Genomic DNA, 21,372 nt, shown 5'->3' on the forward strand with positions numbered 1-21,372 from the left:
AACCGCCAGACCAATACCTGATGAGCATCCCCCACTTTGTGACATGTTTGATGTCTCGAGTGTTTTCGTGGAAAACGTGTAGCAGATTGCTATGTGTGGAAAGTCAAAGTCAGGAGACTTGCCGCTGGAAAATAGCACGTGATGCTATTTATCCTTGCCTTGGCTGGTCGCCTAAGACTTGCCACAGACCTGTCAATTCGGTAACGAATTTGGACGGCTGAGATTGTAACTCATGAGAAAGGGTGGCCACTGATCATGGCCACATTCTGTTAGCATCTGATAATAGCAAAGTGGCGCCAATGGTTAACGTATGCCAGCGGTATGCCAGTGGCATAGTGGCGCCTGGCGTAGCCGCGACAACTATTTTGGCATATTGGTGTTAGACCCAAATATGGTTCGAGAAACATTGGTTCTTTTGCTATGTCAAACTTAAGACCTTAGAGGGATTACTTGGCTTGGTTGGCGTGGCAGCCCTAGCTAAATTAGGGTTTAGTATGTTGAAACCATAATTAGCGCATGTGGCATGGCCGCGACGCGGTGGTGCTTTCATACAATTGGTGTCATGGCCTCATCAAAGGAATCATGGCAGGCCATAATATGGGAATAACCACAGGCGCAAGGATGGCCACGGGTGACTATATTATGGCGTCGTTTTTAGGGTTTGATGGGTCCCACATGGCTCGTCGCATGTTGTGGGTCCAAAGTGGCGTACTTTGGGACACTACTGGAAATTAGGGTTTCAACTAATCCCACTAAAGCAAAGCCGTGTTTATGATTAGGAAACCCTAATTGAAGTCTGTTATGGCGTTGGCCACGAACAGAAGGTGGGTTAGTACATATGCGCGTTATTTTTGACATGTTGACACGTTCGGTATGCTACTGCGGCAAGGTGGCGTGCTTGGAATGTTTGGAACACTAATTAGAGTATTGGAGCGGCATGGAATGTTTGGTATGCCACTAGCAAGCCGGAGTGGAATGGCACGTTTGGCATGCCATTAGCATGTTGGCGCGGTTCTTGGAAAGCCAATTGTCTTTGTGACCATCTGGCGCCAATTCCCTTTTTTAACACTGTGGCGGATTTAAAGCGACCTGATTGGTCGATGGGAAATAGGGCCGGCAAGTATGGGCCCAGCCACAACTCATGTGCGTGTGGCGGGTTTAATACGACCTGATTGGTCGATAGTAAACAGGGGCCGGTTGGGAAGCATGGGATGTGGCCACTTGCAAGTGGCGCCGGTTGGCCTATGGCATGGCCACACCTCCCTTCATTGTTGCTCCTATTCCACGGCTCCTTTATTCCTTGTTTCCAGATTTCGAGTGGGATTTTGCACCTACTAATCCATGGCGGATTAATTGCCTAGTATGCCTAGACTTAGTTTCGACCAGCGGGGTCTAATATACTGCGCAGGGCGCAAAACCCTAATTTTTGCAAATCAGGTTAATATTTTGAATCTTGTGAATTATCACAAAATTGATTGAATTTTGTGTGTTGACACAGAGTTCTTTAAATTTATTGTCAGAGAGCAGTATGCTTTCCGATTGAGTACTTTTATGCAAAGACCTTAACCTTGATACTTGGAAATTCGTGTTACTCTGCTGCAAGTGAACAAAAATTGTCATGCCATATCAATATTAAGGGTTCAGCCGGGGAACATAGCACAAAAAGTATTCAAAGAAACTTATATTAATTGAATAATACAGGCAAGGTGCCAAAATTTACAGAATATTTGGGATTGTTGCTGCATGCACCATTTTGGATAAATTTCATGTGTATATATTGAGTTGCTTAATAAATGCGCCAGTGGAGAGGTTGAACACTCATCACTTTTACATGGCTCTGTCTCTTTGCATAGTGACAACATATTAAATGCGAGGCTTTACAAATTTAACCCCGGACTAAAAACCACCATCAATATTGACAAGCCCAAAGTCTACCTCACCATTACCCAGAGGTAGTGTTAATACTAGCCCAAGGAGTCCACCAATAAAACGACTCACATATGCAGAGATGAGGGTTAGAAAGTAAAAGGGGCTATGTTACAACTGTGATGAGGAATTCAAGGCTGGCCAAAAATGCATCAGACAACGATTATTTATGCTGGCAGCTGATGAGGAGGAATTACATACTTCTGAAGAAGAATCACCTTCCAACTCTCCCTTGATACAAGAAGTGTTGGATGAGGAAGTAGAAATATCAGTTCATGCCCTGTTAGGTAACATATCTCATAATACAATTAAAATTCAAGGCATGATAAAAAAACAGGCATCCCTCACTATTCTGGTAAACAATGGCAGTACTCATAGTTTCTTGGATACTCAAATAGCTAGTCTATGTACTTGTTATGTAGAGCCCATTGCTACCTTTCAAGTAGTTGTGGCTGATGGAAGCAAACTAGTAAGTTCTGCAAGATGTCCAAGTTTTCCATGGGTTATGCAAGGAAAGAAATTCCAATTTTATGTGAGAGTGTTAGCCTTGGGAGATTCTGACATGGTGTTGGGAGTATATTGGATGAAGGAAATCAGTCATATTCAATTTGACTTCAAGGAATTGACTATCTCCTTCGGTAGAGATGGATAAGAAGTTGTGTTACTAGGCACTACTGAGGCCAGCAGTGTATCTCTCATGACATGAGGAGAATGTGACAGTTACTTAAAGAACCACAACAGTGGTATCATGGGCTATGTATTTTATATGAATAACAATGAAAAACAACCTTCAATACCTCCTACCATACAACCACTCCTTGAAACCTACCAGTCCATATTTAAGGAACCTACTACCCTTCCTCCTACAAGGAACCATGACCATCACATAACATTACAACCACTCTCTTCCCCGACAAAACAAAGGCCCAACATAATTTCTTACATTCAAAAGGAGATAGTGGAGAAGTTGGTATAGAAAAAGCTAGCCTATGGAGTCATCAGACTTAGCCATAGTCCATTTTCACCTCCAATATTATTGGTTAATAAAAAGGATGAAAGATGGAGATTCTATGTGGATTATAGAAGACAAATGACATTACAATCAAGGATCCAATACCTGTTATTGATGAGTTACTAGATGAGATGAAAGGATCCAAGGTGTTTACCAAGATTGATTTGATGGTTGGATATCACCAGATAATAGTTTATCCACCTAACACTCACAAGACTGCATTCAAGACACGCCAATGACATTATGAGTTTTTGGTGATGCCATTTGGCCTCACAAATTCCCCAACAATCTTCCAAGCATTAATAAATGACATCTTCCAGCCTCATTTGAGGAAGTTTATACTAGTGTTTTTTGACGACATCCTCATATATACTCCTGATATGGAGACTCATCTACAACATCTGACTATCACTTTAGAAATAGTAAAGGAGCATTATCTCTTTCTAATCTTAGCAAGTGCTCTTTTGGGAAATCACACATTGAATACCTTGGGCACATCATATCTGGAGAGGAGGTTGTTGCTGACCCTGAGAAGATTGCTTGCATGGTCAAGTGGCCAGTTACAACTACACTAAGATATCTTAGAGGATTTTTAGGTCTGACTGGGTACTATAAGATATTTTGAAGAATTATGGACTTATATGCAAGCCTCTGACTGACTTTCTCAATAAAAATAACTTCCAATGGAGTGATCTAGCACAATCATCCTTTCAACAATTAAAAGAAGTTGTCACTACAACACCTGTCTTGATCCTTGCTGATTTCAATAAGCCCTTTGAATTAGCAACTGATGCTTGTGATGTTGGAGTAGGGGTTAACTTAATGCAAGAAAAAAGGCCTATAACATACTTCGGTAAAGGTATGGGAACTAGATTCTTGACTCTATCTACTTATGAGAAGGAGATGATGGGCATAGTTTTAGCAGTTAATAAATGGAGGCCATATTTACTGGGTAAGATGTTTACTATTTACACTGACCACCAAAGCATAAGGTACTTCATGGACCAGAGGATACATATTATGTTACAGCAAAAGTGGCTCTCTAAATTATTACATTATATACATATGAGATAAAGTATATGAAGGTAGGTAATAATCTAGTAGTTGATTCCTTATCCAGTATAGATTTGAGTGATAATTCCTCTTGTCAAGCCATATCTCAGCTACATCCAACATGGCTTCAAGAAGTCCAAGATAGCTACATCAACGACCCTCTAGCCCAAAGGTTGATACCTAAGTTTATCATTGAAGACAAGGATCTAGAAGGATTCACTTAACAACAAGGATTTTTGAGATACAAGCAAAGAATAAATGTTGGCAATACTTGAGACATGAGAAAAACAATAATTGTTTCCAATCATCTCAGCCATTGGGGATCATTCAGGAGGAAATGTTGGTATGAGGCAACATATCCTCAATCATGTCAATAAGAGTGATGTCGGTCAACAACACAAGGGTTTCAATATATTACCAGCTGGGTTGCTTCATCCCTTACCTATTCTAGATCAAGCTTGGGTACACACTAGCATGGACTTTATCACAGGATTACCAAAATCAGAAGACAAAGAAGTGATCCTGGTGATTGTGGATAGGTTCACAAAATACAACCACTACATTTCCATGAGCCATCCCTAAACAGCTTCTTCATTGGGTAAAAGGTTTATTGACACAGTCTTCAAGTTACATGGGATGCCCAAGTCTATTGTGTCTGACAGAGACAACATCTTCATCAGTAATTTCTGACAAGCTTTGTTTTCCAAGGTGGGTACTTCTCTTCATCTCAGCACTTCTTATCACCCATAGACAGATGTGAAAACATAAAGGGTGAATGCTTGTTTAGAATCCTATTTGAGGTGCTTGACTAGTTCTAAGCCTTCAAAGTGGGTCTCTTGGTTGTCACTGGATGAATGGTGGTTCAACACTTGTTACTACACAGGATTGAAACTTACTTCATTTGAAGCCTTATATGGATATGCTCCTACAAAATTTGGAATATTCTCTTCTCATGCTGTAATTCTTGTTGCGGTGGAAGATTATCTACAACATAGACATGGGATGAGATATTTACTCAAAGAAGTACTAGAGTCTGCTTAGCACAAAATTAAGCAACAAAAAGACAAAAAGAGGTCTGAAAGGTCTTTTTCTGTGGGAGATTGGGTATACTTAACTCTACAGCCTTATAGACAATCCACTGTACAGCTGAGAATAAATCTGAAGATCGCTGCCAAATTATATGGCCGATATCAGGAGATGTATCTTAAAATTTGTAGCTACCAGTCGACTCAAAAATATATTATACCTTCGATATGTCATAGTTGGAACCCGAAATAGGTGTAGGATTGGTGATTCAGACCATCTTACCTGAAATTGACTGTGACGGGTACTTGATAATTTTGCCAAAGTGGTACTGTTTGCTACTAGTATTATTATGAAAAACCAACAAGAAATAACTCAAGCTTTGGTTACATGGGAAGACATGTTAGACTCGGAAGCAACGTGGGAGGACAAACAACTGATAAAGATATAATTTCCTAAGATGATCCTTGAGGAAAAGGATCTGGTAGAGTAGAGAGATTTTGGCATGTCCCTTCTACGGGACACCTTATCTGGATTAGAGTGACCCTAATAAATCTCAATCTCAGTATCAGTTAGTCTAGCCGTTAGCTGTCTTTAATTCCGTTAGTTATTTTGATGTTCGCGCGAGTCACACGGTGATCCTTTTGAATATTGTCCTTATATTCATCTTGTGGTTGTATTGTGAGGCATAAATTATGAATGAATAACTCTTATATATTCCTTATCATCTTTCTCTATTTCCCTCCCATCTCAAACCCTACTTATAACCCTCTGAATCCTCATCTTCTTCTCTCAAATCTCTAACAAGAGTCTTTCCTGCTTATCAACTATTCATCCTCAATCGCCAGCGGCTACCAATCGACCGCGCGTCATGGCATCAGATGCTGGCGTTACAACTCCATCCGCGCAGCTTTCGTTTGACCGCTAATGAATATATGTGAATGGCTAAACATGTAATCATCCAACTGCTCTAATTATTACTCGCCTATAAGCTCAAGTCTTCTCAACTCCAAATTCACACGTTCTACACCTCTAATCTCATTAAAAAGTTACCTAAAAATGCCTTCTAGAGTTCGCGGTCCCTGATACACTGTAGAATAGGATTTAGCTATTTGTAGAGCATATGTTTTTCAAACATGAGAAAATATCAATAATAATTAATCTAGGTTGATTCTGAGTTTTGGGGAGAATTTTTTTATAATGTTCATCGAAAATTCGGAGAATCTATTTATCCGTGTATATGAAGGATTTTTGAATCGCTTTTAACAATTAGTTAGCAAATCACGCACTTGCTAGGTCAACTAGTGAATAATAACCGTAACAAACTGAACGGTGATGGTGCACAGGAAGTGGAACAAAGAACACTAGAGGTATCGGAAGTATCCAACGACAGACCTTTCGTTATCCAAGCTTGATTCAACATTCTTAGAGAGATCCACAGATTCAATCACTTTTGCCTCCTGGATCAAAAAACATATTATAACTTCGATGTGTCATAGTTGGAACCCAAAATAGGTGTAGGAGTGGTGGTTCAGACCAGCTTACCTGAAACTGACTGTGACGGGCACTTCCAAATTTTTCCAAAGCGGTACTGCTTGCTACTAGTATTATTATGAAAAACCAACAAGAAATAACTCAATCTTTGGTTACATGGGAAGGCATGTTAGAATCGGAAGCAACGTGGGAGGATAAACAATTGATGAAGATATAATTTCCTAAGAAGATCCTTTAGGACAAGGATCTGTTGGAGTAGAGAGATTTTGGCATGTCCCTTCTACGGGACACCTTATCTGGATAAGGGTGACACTAATAAATCTCAATATCAGTCTCAGTTAGTCTAGCCGTTAGCTGTCTTTAATTCCGTCAGTTATTTTGATGTTCGCGCGAGTCACGCCGTGATCCTTTTGAATATTGTCCTTATATTCATCTTGTGGTTGTATTGTTAGGCATAAATTATGAATGAATAACTCTTATCTATTCCTTATAATCTTTCTTTATTTCCCTCCCTTCTCAAACCCTACATCTAACCCTCTGAATCCTCATCTTCTTCTCCCAAATCTCTATCAAAATTTTTTCCTGCTTGTTCATCTTCAATCGCCAGCGGATACCAATCGACCGCGCGTTATGGCATCAGATGCTGGCGTTACAACTCCAGCCGCGCAGCTTTCGTTTGACCGCCAACGAATATATGTGAATGGCTAAACATGTAATAATCCAACGGCTCTAATTATTACCCCCTATAAGCTCAAATCTTCTCAACTCCAAATTCACACGTTCTACACCTCTAATCTCATTAAAAAGTTACCTAAAAATGCCTTCCAGAGTTCGCGGTCCTAAATACACTGTAGAATAGGATTTAGCTATTTGTAGAGCATATGTTTTTCAAACATGAGAAAATATCAACAGTAATTAATCTGGGTTGATTCTGAGTTTTGGGGAGAATTTTTTTATAATGTTCATCACAAAAATGGAGAATCTATTTATCCGTGGATATGAAGGATTTTTGCATCGCTTTTAACAATTAGTTAGCAAATCACGCACTTGTTAGGTCAACTAGTGAATAATAACCGTAACAGATTGAACGGTGATGGTGCACAGGAAGTGGAACAAAGAACACTAGCGGTATCGGAAGTATCCAACGGAGGACCTTTCGTTATCCAAGCTTGTTTCAACATTCTTAGAGAGATCCACAGATTCAATCACTTTTTCCTCCTGGATACAAAAATATATTATACCTTCGATGTGTCATAGTTGGAACCCAAAATAGGTATAGGAGTGGTGGTTCAGACCAGCTTACCTGAAAATGACTGTGACGGGCACTTGCAAATTTTTCCAAAGGGGTACTGCTTCCTACTACATTATTATGAAAAACCAACAAGAAATAACTCAAGCTTTGGTTACATGGGAAGGAATGTTATACTCGGAAGCAATGTGGGAGGACAAACAACTGATGAAGATATAATTTCCTAAGATGATCCTTGAGGACAAATATCTATTGGAGTAGAGAGATTTTGGCATGTCCCTTCTACGGGACACCTTATCTGGATAAGGGTGACCCTAATAAATCTCAATCTCAGTATCAATTAGTCTGGCCGTTAGCTGTCTTTAATTCCATCAGTTATTTTGATGTTCACGCGAGTCACGCGGTGATACTTTTGAATATTGTCCTTATATTCATCTTGTGGTTGTATTGTGAGGCATAAATTATGAATGAATAACTCTTATCTATTCCTTATCATCTTTCTCTATTTCCCTCCGTTCTCAAACCCTACTTCTAACCCTCTGAATCCTCATCTTCTTCTCCAAATCTCTATCAAGAGTCTTTCCTGCTTATCAACTGTTCATCCTCAATCGCCAGTGGCTATCAATCGACCTCGCGTCATGGCATCGGATGCTGGCGTTACAACTCCAGCTGCGCAACTTTCGTTTGGACGCCAACGAATATATTGAATGGATAAACATTTAATAATACAACGGCTCTAATTATTACCCCCTATAAGCTCAAATCTTCTCAACTCCAAATTCACACGTTCTACACCTCTAATTTATTAAAAAATTACCTAAAAATGCCTTTCAGAGTTCGCGGTCCTAAATACACTGTAGAATAGGATTTAGCTATTTGTAGAGCATATGTTTTTCAAACATGAGAAAATATCAATAGTAATTAATCTGGGTTGATTCTGAGTTTTGGGGAGAATTGTTTTACAATGTTCATCGCAAAAACAGAGAATCTATTTATCCGTGGATATGAAGGATTTTTGCATCGCTTTTAACAATTAGTTAGCAAATCACGCACTTACTAGGTCAACTAGTGAATAATAACCGTAACAGATTGAACGGTGATGGTGCACATGAAGTGGAACAAAGTACACTAGTGATGAGTTCCAAATATTGTATATATTTGCACCTTTTTATTGGCATTTAACTCATCATTCGTGCACTAACGCTCCATTTTATCCCATATTCTGTGTTTTCGTTATTTTCAAGAATAAATACTTTTCTCAATTAATTTTGCATTTTGAGGTACTAAATAAAGCCTGGTTAACTCACGGAGCGAAAAGAGCAAAGAAACGGCAAAGACCCCCGCAGAAAGGCAGCGAAGATTGATGTTTGCAAGAGCCGGACCAATTAGAAATGGGCTTGAAGAGGAAGAATTGTTCTTAAAAAAGATATGGGCTTGGCATACCCAAGTCCCAAATCCATTCCCAATACCCAAAACCGCTTCCATTTTCAGCCGTCAGATTGGATCCATCACTTCATCCCACGGTCGCTTCATCATCGTGCATCAAACTCTGAAGTTCCTGTCTAACATCATAGTACCTAACTCCATCTTAAGCCGTCAGTTTTGATGTATCACACATCCAACGGTCGCTCCACGCCTGTTCCCTTCGTGCCGTTCGATTTAATCCAAATGTGATCATCCAACGCTTTCTCTTCGCTGTGCATCAACATTCGATGTCCCCGCCTCACACCCTAGCAACAAATATCTTCTTCCCAACCAAACATTCCCTTCTTCCTCCCATCGAGAACTTATTATCTCTTTCTCTGCAGTTTTCTTCCCCCGACAGAAACCCATCACCTGCAGTTTCTTCTTCTCGAGCTTCACCACCACCACCTTCACCCGACCATGACAGCAGACCAAACCATCAGTTGAACCCCCTAGTCTCTCTTTCTCCATCATAGCTTCTTCATACCTAGATGCTACAATTGAGAGAGGCAGACTTAGGGTTTCCCCTCACAGTCGATTAAGGACAATTGGAGAAGGAGATGGAGTGGCAGAAGCAAGACAAGGCATGGGTTGTCGTCAATTAGCAGAGGAGAAAACAAAATCAGAAGATTGGTGAGTTTATTTTACATAAACCCTAATTTTGGGAATTTGGGAATTTGGGGGAAATTGTATGAACCCTAATTTTGGGGTATAAATATAATGTGTGGGTGGGTGTTGGGAGGGTATGCCTGGACTAGCCAGTGTACCACCAAGAGGCCTGGAATAGCCAGGACCTCAACTGTTAGTGTTGTTTCAATTTCAATTCAGCTCTGTTAATGTCAAATTCAGTTAATACTGTGTTCATTATGCTTTAGTTATTTTGCTTAGGTTTCAATGAAACCCTAATTTGTTGCTGTGCATTGCATTCTGATGACACAGCTTTTGAATGTTAATAATGCTCATGAAAGATCAAAATTAGTGCTGCATCATATTTCTCTCACATGGTATGTCATGCATACCTTGTAGTTAGGTTCACACTATGATGGTGGAACTACAACTTATATCAAACCAGATTATCATTGATCTTTAGACTAATTGTGCTTTAGCTAGACAATTAGTACTTAGGAGATATGCCTTAGTTGTGTTAGGTCTTTCTAGTGGGGAAACACATTAGACATAGGGAAGACATGATTTTAAACCCTTGTCTATCATAATGACAAGAGGAGTGTACACAGAGCATGCTTAGTGGAGGTTAGTGATGAATTTGAAGCCTGAGTTTCACATTGTCCTGCATTCCTTTCTTTTGCCTTACACTGCTGTGTAAAACTTAGCAGCTCACTGCCAGTTTAGTTGTGGTTCAACATAACAAATCAAAGCTCTCACTTCACTTCCTTTGCTTATTTTTGGCTCACTGCCACTGTCACTTACTGTCACAGTTTAGTTCTTTCTTGCTCTTGTTACACTTAGCTCACTGTCACTGTTAGAGAATTAGCTTAGTTTCAACTTCAACTTTACACACCCAAGTCACTGTGGACTGACCTGTGCTTGCACACTCACTACAACTGACCCTGTATACTTGCAGGTCTAAGTTGTAGGTTCTTTTAAAACCACACCAACTAGCGGTATCGGAAGTATCCAACGACAGACCTTTCATTATCCAAGCTTGTTTCAACATTCTTAGAGAGATCCACAGATTCAATCACTTTTGCCTCCTGGATCCAAAAATATATTATAACTTCGATGTGTCATAGTTGGAACCGAAAATAGGTGTAGGAGTGATGGTTCAGACCAGCTTACCTGAAACTGATTGTGACGGGCACTTGCAAATTTTTCCAAAGGGGTACTGCTTGTTACTAGTATTATTATGAAAAACCAACAAGAAATAACTCAATCTTTGGTTACATGGGAAGGCATGTTAGACTCAGAAGCAACGTGGGAGGACAAACAACTGATGAAGATATAATTTCCAAAGAAGATCCTTCAGGAAAAGAATCTGTTGGAGTACAGAGATTTGGGCATGTCCCTTCTAAGGGACACCTTATCTGGATAAGGGTGACCCTAATAAATCTCAATCTCGGTCTCAGTTAGTCTAGCCGTTAGTTGTCTTTGATTCCTTCAGTTATTTTGATGTTCGCGCGAGTCAAGCGGTGATAATTTTGAATATTGCCCTTATATTCATCTTGTGGTTGTATTGTGAGGCACAAATTATGAATTAATAACTCTTATCTATTCCTTATCATCTTTCTCTATTTCCCTCCCTTCTCAAACCCTACTTCTAATCCTCTGAATCCTCATTTTCTTCTCCCAGATCTCTATCAAGAGTCTTTCCTGCTTATCAACTGTTCATCCTCAATCGCCAGCGGCTACCAATCGACTGCGTGTCGTGGCATCAGATGCTGGCGTTACAACTCCATCCGCGCAGCTTTCGTTTGGCCGCCAAGGAATATATGTGAATGGCGAAACATTTAATCATCCAACGGCTCTAATTATTACTCCCTATAAGCTCAAATTTTCTCAACTCCAAATTCACACGTTTTACACCTCTAATCTTATTAAAAAGTTACCTAAAAATGCCTTCCAGAGTTCGCGGTCTTAGATACGCTATAGAATAGGATTTAGCTTTTTGTAGAGCATATGTTTTTCAAACATGAGAAAATATCAATAGTAATTAATCTAGGTTGATTCTGAGTTTTGGGAAGAATTGTTTTACAATGTTCATCGCAATAACGGAGAATCCATTTATCCGTGGATATGAAGGATTTTTGCATCGCTTTTAACAATTAGTTAGCAAATCACGCACCTGCTAGGTCAACTAGTGAATAATAACGGTGCACATTAAGTGGAACAAAGAACACTAGCGGTATCGGAAGTATCGAACGACAGACCTTTCGTTATCCAAGCTTGTTTCAACATTCTTAGAGAGATCCACAGATTCAATCACTTTTGCCTCCTGGATCCAAAAATATATTATACCTTCGATGTGTCATAGTTGGAACCGAAAATAGGTGTAGGAGTGGTGGTTCAGACCAACTTACCTGAAATTGAATGTGACGGGCACTTGCAAATTTTTCCAAAAGGGTACTGCTTGCTACTAGTAGTATTATGAAAAACCAACAAGAAATAACTCAAGCTTTGGTTACATGGGAAGGCATGTTAGACTCGGAAGCAACGTGGGAGGACAAACAACTGATGAAGAAATAATTTCCTAAGATGATCCTTGAGGACGAGGATCTTTTGGACTAGAAATATTTTGGCATGTACCTTCTATGGGACACCTTATCTGGATAAGGGTGACCCTAATAAATCTCAATCTCAATCTCAGTTCGTGTAGCCGTTAGTTGTCTTTAATTCCGTCAGTTATTTTGATATTCGCGCGAGTCACGCGGTGATCCTTTTGAATATTGTCCTTATTGAAAAAGCGGGGGTCTAACAACACCACCCAATATTTCGCTTAGCAATCTGTATGGACAAACTCGAATATATTTTTAAGAGAATCAACAAGACTCAATCAATTAAAAGTATATCAACGAGTTTATTACTCTCTCTTGATTTTATTTACTCAAGCAGGAACTGCGAGTTCTAATCAAATGCAAGGAATAACTTGGATGGTGCCAAAGACCAATATCCTAGGATCAATCAATGACAATCAACAACCAAAGGTTGGATTACTCTAATTGATGATCTAACGCACAACCTGTATTATTTCAATTATAAAGATAAAACAGTATAATGTGGAAATTGAAATAACACAGACACCATAAATTTTGTTAACGAGGAAACCGTAAATGCACAAAAACCCCGGGACCTAGTCCAGATAGAACACACACTGTATTAAGCCGCTACAGACACTAGACTACTCCAAGCTAACTTCGGACTGGACTGTAGTTGAACCCCAATCAGTCTCCCACGGATCCAAGGTACAGTTGTACTCCCTACGCCTCTGATCCCAGCAGGATACTGCGCACTTGATTCCCTTAGCTGATCTCACCTACAACTAAGAGTTGCTACGACCCAAAATCGCAGACTTTGACAATAAACAAATCTGTCTCACACATACAAGTCTATCAAAGGATCAATCTGTCTCCCACAGAAAAACCCTAAAGTTTTTGTTCCGTATTTTGATAATAATCAAGGTGAACAGGAACCAATTGATAATCCGGTCTTATATTCCCGAAGAACATCCTAGATAAATCAATCACCTCACAACAATCTTAATCATATGGTAGCGAAACAAGATGTTGCGGAATCACAAACAATGAGACGGTGATGTTTGTGATTACTTTTTATATCTTGCCTATATGAGATATCAATCTCAAGCCAATCAATCAGATTGTACTCGTACGATAGAAGATGCAAGATCAGATCACACAAGTACGATAAAATTAGTATCGGTTTGGCTTCACAATCCCAATGAAGTCTTTAAGTCGTTAACCTGGTTTTAGAAGAAGAAAACCAAAGGTTAAAGGAGAAACGACTCTAGCACGTAAACTAGTATCACACGTGAGGTGTGGGGATTAGTTTTGCAGAGTTGCTATATGTCCCCTTATATAGTCTTTCAAATCAGGGTTTCGCCTTGGTCACAAAGCAAATAATATCCACGGTTAGATGAAAACTTGATTTAGATTCAAGCTAATATTTCTCAACCCTTAGATCGAAAACTTAGATTGTTATACACAAATGAAATGCACGCTTCTAGGTTTGTTAACCGTACCCAAACGTGTACATTGTTGGTTCAACAATAGTTAACCAAAAGGTTAGACATATGAGCATTTCATACCAACCATATTCTTCTTCATCATAACTAGTTCAAATGACTCAAACGAACTAGTTAGAGAGTTGTTCAATTGCAAGGAAATCTTATGTACTACACAAGACACAATTGAAGCAAAGATGATTTGATTCACTTGAATCGGTTCATGAACTTTATAGCCACGGTTTGTAATTTGCATTCCTTAGTCTTTATAAGTTTGAGTTCAGAAATCATCTTCAGAAATATAACCTTCTTAAGTTCGCACACTAGGTTCACGGACTTAAGCAACCGGGTAGAGTTTACAAACCCCAGCAGAAAATCTCGGCAAAGACTTTCCGTCGGTCCTCGGACTTGTCAACTAGTCATTATTCTGGTTTCTCTTGATCAACAAAGTTCGCAAACTTTGGTTCAAGGGATAGGACTTATGTACATATGTGTTTCCACAACAATACTTATGTCCATCATTGGTTATGTAATCTAAACTCTCATTCCAACCATTGAAACATTCTTAGAGGACGTTATATAGTTGTTACATCATTTCTCGTCAAAGCAATTTTCAAAGTGATTGAAACATATCATGACTTTCGTCACTAGGTAAAGATAAACATGGTTAAAGCGAAATGCTTACCAACACATATTTCGAGATATAGATAGGCGAGGTATACTCGGCTCGAAATACCAAATGTGTATAATCTAAGTTTATATATAGCGTACGAATTTTTGTCTCAAGAAGTAGGAGATAGAGTAAATAGACTTTTGAGTGACAGATAAGTTCAAGTCTTCACATACCTTTTTGTCGAGAAGTTCCACCGGTTCCTTGAGTAGTTCTTCTTCTTGTATGATGAATCACCATGAAGTCCTTGAGCTCAACTACACTTTCTATCCTAGTCCGAGACTTAGCTATAGTAGACTAGAAATCAAGATTTATAGTTTTGATCACTAACATTGAAAAACATGCTTGAGATAGCAACGCATGCGAGTTCGACCGAGCAATGCTCTAACAATCTCCCCCTTTGTTAGTGACAAAACTATCAATACATATGGAATACAAAAAAGATAAAGAAACTTTAGTAGCTCCTATTACACATGTCTAATCTTCAACATTCCTCAAAATCTTTGTCACTTCCAAGTACTCCAATGATCCCAAAGGTTGTAATTTTAGCATCACCGTTGTTAAAGATCCATAGCTATAACAATGAGAAAGCATCGGTCTCGATCATTGTTATACAATGTCATAGTATTATTACACAGTGTCAAAGTCCAATTGTATCACAACTTCAACAATAATACTATGGTGATATGTATCACTCTCTCTTAGTCAATACTTCATCTCACATGGAAACCACTCCCCCTTACACAATGATCTGAAAACCATATGTATTTGTAGTGTGAACTACATATTAATTCTCCCCCTTTTTGTCAATGAAATTGGCAAAGGTACAAGAACGGGATCATAATGAAATTTCCGTAAGGGACATTTCATGACTAAAAGAAAAAATACATACCATCTAATTTAGATGCAATCATATAGCCGAAGATAATAGCATTCATCAAGGAGTTTTAAAGATACAAGATAACCCCTTCAAAATTCTACAGCCGCACACCCCTCAAGATGTGACCATTAAGCACAAGTTCAAAAGAACTCTCCCCCATTTGATGTCATTCCCAAGGGAACAACAAGAGCGACCTTAATTTCGAAAGAAAAGAAGGATTTTTATTGGACACCAAAAACCATGAGAATGATTTTCTATATCCAAAAAACTCAGTTAAATTAATCACATGTAAACCCATGATTAATTTAATCGGAATATACAATCAAATTAAACACAAAAGTGATCAACTTAATTGATTATGCTCGACATAAGAGAACTTACGACTAACATACCCATTTTAAAGTGAATAGGATAGTCGTTCATATACTAAACATAAGAGGAATCTTATGGAGTAAGAAAATACTCAACTAGATTAATTACAAGAGAACCCATAATTAATCTATTACATAACCAAACTAATTACAAAAGTAATCAATTTAATTGTCATTTGTTTTGCTCGACATAAAAAGACTTATGGAGCAATAACTAAATAACCAAACAAGATGATTAATTTAGTTCAAAAATGCTCAACATAAAGTACCTTACGGAACAACCAACAAAGCTAATCAAAAATTAATCAACTTGTTTGTATCGTGCTCAACATAACACACATTACGGAGCCTCACAGTATTACATAAAATATGGATCAGTGAAGATCAATACTGTGGAATACACAAGGATTCATTCTATATTCCATCACTATTTGCATAACGATTTTTAATAGACATAATCCTTGAACACAAAAGATTTTAACCTATCTTCCATCAAAGAATTGACAATATAGGCTTAACTTTTGTATTTGTTGTCAAGAGTTCATCGATCTTGTATCAATATTCGCATATCGATAGGTGAAAGAGTTAACATTAGACAACATATGGGCATTTTATGTAGCAAGTAAATTTTGAAAGATAGTCATTCAAAAGCTAAACATAAAAGTTATTACAGTCCATAAAGTATTAAGATAAGTTCAAACTGACACGAGAACAGTAAACAACATAATAAGTTCAGGTACTAATCGCTCAAACCATAGTGATCTCTTTCAATCTCTTAGAATTTTTCCAAGAGTTCCGGAAAAGCATCTCCAGCATATTCAACTTTCTCTCGGAGAACAACATTTTCTTCTCTTGCTTGGGAAAGTTCTTCTTGAAGACGAGCAATTTCATCAGCAGCTGAGACATATGGATTTCTTGGGATGTTTCTGACAGTAGACGGCCTCATCTTTTTCAATACTAGACATCTTTAGCACAGCTGGTCCTCCAAGATTGGACCCAATCATATGAAGATTGGATTTAGCACGAATCCTTGAGATGAGGCAAGGTAATCCAGGTTTCCTGTCACTGTGTCTGACACTAATCATAGAGTTAATGATAATTCCATAAAAGTCAAGTTTCCTCCTTTCAATAATAAAGTAAATGAACTCAGTACGATCCATGGTCCAACGATTGATATCACAGGTACTTGGCATCATATTTTCCACAATGAGTTTTGCAGCAACTTTGAGATGCGGACTGGCTCCTTTTACAAACACCTTACCATCATTTCGAACAAGGTATTGATCAAACAAGATGTTGGACATATTTTCTAGTGACAGTCTCTCATACTCAGGTGGAGGAAACCTAGCACCTCCAATGGGTACATCTAACAAGCATGAGATGGTTGACCTATTCACGATAATAACAGTACCTCCTACCATAGTTTTGAAGGAGTAGTCATCAGTATTTTCCCCTTGAATGTTTGCATAAAACTGAGCAACTGTTTCAGCATGAACAATACCTAACGGTCTGTGAATGATTCCCCAATGATGATGATTAAAGAAGTCGTCCAAACGTGGAACTCTAATTTTAGATGGGTCAAAGTACCGTTCACGAATGGATGTTTTGTTCATGAATTCTAAGTACAGTTCACGAGCTCTGGGATTAATAAAGATAGCACCTATACTTGGATCAAAAAATGATTCATCTCTTGGTTGTCGGCTTGATCTACCTACTTGTCTAGTTCTTCTATGTTCCATGGCAATAAGACTCCAAAAGAAGTTAGAAAAATTTACTTGGTTCGCAGACTGATGCTAATGGTGAACTACGATTAGGAACTTGAAACCACAAACCGTTTTCGACCCAAGATGCAGCGTCCTCTTCCGATTTCAAAGATATAAACACTTTCAAAAATGATTGAGAAATCAAGCAAGAAGAATGAAGAGGTATGCGAACTGATGGTGTTTATCTCAAGTTCTTGAACTGTGAAAGAAGAAGATGAAAAGAACGAGGAAGAGGGTCTTTTCACTTTTTGGTGTTTAAAACACTAGCCACGTTCACGCACTGGACTCGTTCATGAGATGATTCCTGAACCCACATGTGTGAACCTCTTGTGTAACCCCTAAGAACGTGTTTGGTATAAGGAGGACATTAGTCTAACAGTGACTGAAAACCATAACACCATGAGAGAGCTTCTTTCCAACAGCTCCTTCATCCCGAAGACCTGAGATGTTTCCAGAACATAATTATCATAGGACTATACAAGAGTATTATCAGAATCAAGATATTAAAGATCTAATATCCCTTTCTCCTTCCCATCAGAGATTTTTCTCGAAAAAAGTTTTGAATGAACCTGTCTTGATAACAATTGTCAAGAATTAGGAGATGACAAAATTTATTTGTAACAAGGTGTTTATGTGACTGGGAATTAAACTCCTCTTGAGAAGAACCTTGCAGTCTAGAAGATCCCAGAGGAGGAGCACAGTTCTCATTGATAATTGAATCAATGTCAACCTCTACATAAATGTTATTTGTCATAGCTTGGTTTAGCCTTTCAAGAGATTCTTGCTTATTCTGGAGAAACATGTAAACATCAGAAGACAGGCTTTCAAATTTCTTTTCAATTTCAGAAAATATTTCAAGGGATTTTGTACCCGGTGGAGGTGTAGATAGATTTTTTTTTTATAGATTTAAAAAAAGCAGACATGGAAGAAAATTCTGAAATCCCAGGATCTGGTGGTGCATTTATTGAGATAGCACTATTGTCCATAGAGTCAGATCGCTACAAACACAGACTTGTAAGGTCTTAAACATGTTTTCCTACTCTGATACCAATTGAAAAAGCGGGGGTTTAACAACACCACCCAATATTTCGCTTAGCAATCTGTATGGACAGACTCAAATATACTTTTAAGAGAATCAATAAGACTCAATCAATTAAAAGTATATCAACGAGTTTATACCTCTCTCTCTTTATTTGATTTCCTCAAACAGAAACTGCGAGTACTAATCAAATACAAGGAATAACTTGGATGGTACTAAAGATCAATATCCAAGAATCAATCAATGACAATCAACAACCAAAGGTTGGATTACTCTAATTGATGATCTAACGCACAACCTGTATTATTTCAATTATAAAGATAAAACAATATAATGCGGAAACTGAAATAACACAGACACCATAAATTTTGTTAACGAGGAAAATGCAAAAAAAACCCGGGATCTAGTCCAGATTGAACACACATTGTATTAAGCCGCTACAGACACTAGCCTACTCCAAGATAACTTCAGACTGGACCGTAGTTGAACCCTCAATCAGTCTCCCACTGATCCAAGGTACAGTTGTACTCCATATGCCTCTGATCTCAGCAGGATACCGCGCACTTGATTCCCTTAGTTGATCTCACCCACAACTAAGAGTTTCTACGACCCAAAATCGCAAGCTTTGAAAATAAACAAATCTGTCTCACACAGACATTAAAGGATCAATCTGTCTCCCACAGAAAAACACTAAAGTTTTTGTTCCGTCTTTTGATAATAATCAAGGTGAACATGAACCAATTGATAATTCGGTCTTATATTCCCGAAGAACAGCCTAGATAAATCAATCACCTCACAACAATCCTAATCGTATGGTAGTGAAACAAGATATTGTGGAATCACAAACAATGAGACGAATATGTTTGTGACTATTTTTTATATATTGCCTACCGGAGATATTAATCTCAATCCAATCAATCTGATTGTACTCGTACGATAGAAGATGCAAGATCAGATCACACAACTACGATAAAAGAAGTATCGGTCTGGCTTCACAATCCCAATGATGTCTTTAAGTTCTTAACCTAGTTTTAGAAGAAGAAAACCAAAGGCTAAAGGAGAAACGGCTCTAACACGCAAACTAGTATCACACGTGAAGTGTGGGGATTAGTTTTGCAGAGTTGCTAGATATCCCTTTATATAGTCTTACAAATCAGGGTTTCACCTTGGTCATAAAGCAAACAATATCCACCGTTAGATGAAAATCTGATTTAGATTCAATCTAATATTTCTCAACCGTTAGATCGAAAACTTAGCTTATTATACACAAATGAAATGCACGCTTCTAGGTTTGTTAACCGTACCCAAACATGTACATTGTTGGTTCAACAATAGTTAACCAAAAGGTTAGCTATATGAGCATTTCATACCAACCATATTCTTCTTCACCATAACTAGTTCAAATGACTAAAATGAACTAGTAAGAGAGTTGTTCAATTGCAAGGAAATCTTATGTACTACACAAGACACAATTGAAGCAAAGTTGAATTGGTTCATGAACATTATAGCCACGGTTTGCAATTTGTATTCCTTAGTCTTTATAAGTTTAAGTTCAGAAATCATCTTCAGATATATAACCTTCTTAAGTTCGCACACTAGGTTCGCGGACTTAAGCAACCGGGTAGAGTTTACAAACTCCAACAGAAAATCTCGGCAAAGACTTTCCGCCGGTTCGCGAACTGGGTTCGCGGACTTGGCAACTAGCCATTCTTCCGGTTTCTCTTGATCAACAAAGTTCGCAAAATTTTGGTTCAAGGGATCGGACTTATACAAATATGTGTTTCCACAACAATACTTATGTCCATAATTGGTTATGTAATCTAAACTCCCATTCCAACCATTGAAACATTCTTAGAGGACGTTATATAGTTGTTATACCATTTCTCGTCAAAACAATTTTCAAAGTAATTGAAACATATCATGACTTTCGTCACTAGGTAAAGATAAACATGGTCGAAATGAAACGCTTACCAACACATATTTCGAGATATAGATAGGGTAGGTATACTCGGCTCGAAATACCAAATGTGTATAATCTAAGTCTATATATAGCATACGACATTTTGTCTCAAGAAGTAGGAGATAGAGTAGATAGACTTTTGAGTGACAGATAAGTTCAAGTCTTCACATACCTTTTTGTCGAGAAGTTCCACCGGTTCCTTGAGTAGTTCTTCTTCTTGTATGATGAATCACCATGAAGTCCTTGAGCTCAACTACACTTTCTATCCTGGTCCGAGACTTAGCTATAGTAGAATAGAAATCAATATTTATAGTTTTGATCACTAACATTGACAAACATGCTTGAGATAGCAAGCATGCGAGTTCGACCGAGCAATGCTCTAACACTTACGGAGCATACGACTAAGTTAACCATAAGATAATAATTAGCTTAACCGTTCATATACTCAATACAAGAAAACCTTATGGAGTCACGAAAATACTCAACTAGATTAATTACAAGAGAACCCATAATTAATCCAATTGGAATACACAACCAAACTAATTACAAAAGTAATCAATTTAATTGTCATTTGTTTTGCTCGACATAAAAAGACTTATGGAGCAATAACCAAATAACTAAACAAGATGATTAATTTAATTCAAAAATGCTCAACATAAAGTACCTTACGGAACAACCAACAAAGCTAATCAAAAATTAATCAACTTGGTTGTATCGTGCTCAATATAAGACACATTACGGAGCCTCACAATATTACATAAAATATGGATCAGGG

The sequence above is a fragment of the Papaver somniferum genome, unplaced genomic scaffold, assembly GCF_003573695.1.
Source record: "Papaver somniferum cultivar HN1 unplaced genomic scaffold, ASM357369v1 unplaced-scaffold_19, whole genome shotgun sequence".
Taxonomy (NCBI): domain Eukaryota; kingdom Viridiplantae; phylum Streptophyta; class Magnoliopsida; order Ranunculales; family Papaveraceae; genus Papaver; species Papaver somniferum.